Below are 3,152 nucleotides of genomic sequence, written 5' to 3'. Positions count from 1 at the left end.
TTTTTCTGCCGTCATTTCATTTACTATGTTACTACTACTACTACTACTTTATATTTCAGGTGCATCGGCTCTCGGGCCTGTCAATAATCGGGTGAGCGGAGAGATACATTTATAAAATGTCTAAATTGTACAGCGCTGCGTAACCCTAGTAGCGCTTTAGAAATGCTAGTTATTATTATTATTAGTATTATTATTATAATAAAACGTGCTTAAACTTTGTTTTTATAATGAAGCTTTCACTGGCTCTTTAAAAGAGGAGACAACCCACCACGAAATAAGCTCCTTCCCCGCCCACCTTCCTCCGCGCGTAACCCAGGTAACTTAGAACACTGAGAGGGGGGTGGTACTGGGAGGTCCGTGGGCGGTGCCTTGCTCAGACTGTCCGAAGTGTCCCCCAACTAGAGGTGTAGCGGAAGTTCTTTTCCAGCGTCTTATTCATTGCTTTATTCTGAGCCTGTACATCTGTGTGGGAGCTTTAGCGTTTATAAGCCGTGGTCTTCGGTTTTCAGTATATTATTCGGATTTCTCATACAGCGTGTATCCCTGACATTCAAAAAGGGAACACCCTCCCCCATCTGCCCAATAATGGCTCCGTCTCAATCTTAGCTACTTGAAGTTGTTCCAAAAGGCCTTCGCTTTCAAGTTGGTTTCCGTAGTGTAGTGGTTATCACGTTCGCCTCACACGCGAAAGGTCCCCGGTTCGACCCCGGGGAAACATCATTTTTTTTTTTTAAGGGGGCTTCTTATAAAAAAATTAAAAATCATTGAGACATATTAAGACTTGAATCATTATTACATGTGTTAATGACACTGTAGAAAATAAATGATCAAAAAGAAAGTTAAACTCTTTCCAACATCTGTTGTTGGTATTTCTGTGCAGAAACGATTGTCTATTATATAATCTAATTTCCTCTTCATGTTTTGAAATGTTGTTTTAGACACTTTTCTATCCCTCTTCCTCCTTTTCTGTGGCAACATGAGATAAGGCTTAGTAAACCATTGATCTGGCAGGTATGGCTTTTCTTAGGAAAGATATTAATTATTTTAGGGCATATTTAGATGCGGTATTCTACTGAATGGAACTTACATTAACTTGCCTGGTCCAGTTCTCAGATAATTTTTTTTTTTTTTTTTTTTTGGGGGGGGGGGGGGTCCCTGTCATTGTTCAATGTGACAACCGGGTGCACATTACAAGTATGCACAGGGTATGGGGGACAACAGGGAACTCATGGAATCCAGGGTGTTGGTAACAAACATGGTTAGTAGGGTGTATGGGAGGGGATGAGGACCAAATCATGTCCCATAGCAAATTTGAAACAGCAGCACTCACTAAAAGAAAAACAGTCCAAAAAGGTTTGCATTTTAACAAAGTATGCCTATTGTTTTATGCTAATTTTAACAAGTTATAGATGCATTTTGTGTTTTATTTGAATTTACTAGCTCTTTAAATGTGGCTGTATGAACCTGTTTTATTGAAAACCACTTTAAAAACTTAATTTGTACTAAGTGGGTACATTAAGTAGTAAAATCAATTAGAAGTAAACTATGGGGATGGTGAGGGACGTACCAATAAGATGGGGATGATGTGGGAGGGAAGTTAATTGACTGGGACAGGTTGGGATGGAGACCAGATTTGTTCTTGTTGCACAACTGCTAGTACAAATGCACTTGGTTTCTGATGGCCTGTGAGTCGTCTAACCAGTGGCGTAGCTACGTGGGGCCAGGGGGGCCTGGGCCCCTGTAGATTTGGCCCTGGATCCCCCTCATGACAACCCTCTCGCCCCCCTCCCCACCTGTCACCATGGCTAACCTTTGCTGGCAGGGGACCCCAATCCTCGCCAGCCAGGAGGTCCTCTTTCTTCCCGTGAAAGCTTCGTTCTGTTTCTGATGTCCTGCAGATCAGCCAGGCTTCGTTCTGTTTCTGTGAGTCTGACTCCTGCACGTACAATTACAGGACGTCAGAAACAGAACGAAGCCTTCGCGGGAAGAAAGAGGGCCTCGCTGGCAGGGATTGGGTCCCCCACCAGCAAGGTAGGTGATGGTGGGGAAGGGTTGGCGGCGGGAGGGGGGTCGAGAGGGGGGCAGCAGGGGGTCAAAGTTGGCGGCAGTGGCAGCGTGGAGGGGGCGGCGGCGGCAGGGAGGGTCTATAATGGCTGGGGTGGTCGGCGGTGCCGGGGGGGGGGGGGGGGGGAAATGTGCCCCCCTCACCTCGGGCTCTGGACCCCCCTCCTGCCAAAGTCTGGCTACACCCCTGCATCTAACCATGCAGGATTAGCCTTAAGCAAACTAAGCCTGTTCCTCGGCCCAAATGACCTCTGGAGGCATATTGTCAAAGCACTTAGACTTAGTAACCTATGGAACTTTAAGTGCTTTGAAATGCCCCCTGGTAACCCTAACTATACCACTGTTACGGACAAGGCAGGCACAAGCCACAACAAAAGTGAGAAGATAACTTCATCTAAATGTAACAGAATAGCCCACATCAGGACACACTCTCATCACACTATTATACAAACACAATTGTACTATTTATTTTAGTTACATTTGTACCCCATGCTTTCCCACTCATGGCAGGCTCAATGCTGCAGGCAATGGAGGGTTAAGTGACTTGCCCAGAGTCACAAGGAGCTGCCTATGCCTGAAGTGGGAATGGAACTCAGTTCCCCAGGACCAAAGTCCACCTCCCTAACCACTAGGCCACTCCTCCACTCACACGCCACTATAGAGGCAAAGATCACATATGATTGGATAACCAACTTTTCAAATCCACATTGCAGGTTGCAGGAGAGTTTCAGATATCCTCACTCTAAGCACATGTCAAGCCTTGTCTTTAGCACACATATCCAGCAATGACAAACCCTTCTACCAGAACAATTATATTAACTAGTAAGAAAGGCCTGTTTCGAAACGCAATGAAACGTGCGCTAGCAAGGTAAATTCCCACCCATCCTCCCTCCCTGGCGAGTTCCATACCCCCCTCCGTCCTCCATCATCTCCCTCCCGAGTTGCAGACCCCCTCCCTCGCATTTCAAGGCCCCCTTCATGCCCCTCCCACCGAGTTGCAGACTCCCCCCTCCCTCCGATTAGAACCCCCCCATTCGCGTTACTGCGCCCGGACCCCCCTTGGCGCGACCCTGTGGACACCACCCTTC

The 3,152-nt window shown here is 46.9% G+C and overlaps 1 non-coding gene across 1 annotated transcript; it reads left to right on the top strand.

The window, feature by feature from the left end:
• Positions 1–646: 646 nt before the first annotated feature.
• TRNAV-CAC lies at positions 647–717 on the top strand. The gene has a single exon. It is a non-coding gene; the product is annotated as a tRNA-Val (tRNA).
• The last annotated feature ends 2,435 nt before the right edge of the window (positions 718–3,152 follow it).

Source organism: Microcaecilia unicolor, unplaced genomic scaffold (assembly GCF_901765095.1).
Source record: "Microcaecilia unicolor unplaced genomic scaffold, aMicUni1.1, whole genome shotgun sequence".
Lineage (NCBI taxonomy): Eukaryota > Metazoa > Chordata > Amphibia > Gymnophiona > Siphonopidae > Microcaecilia > Microcaecilia unicolor.
This window is presented reverse-complemented; position numbering and strand designations above follow the sequence as displayed.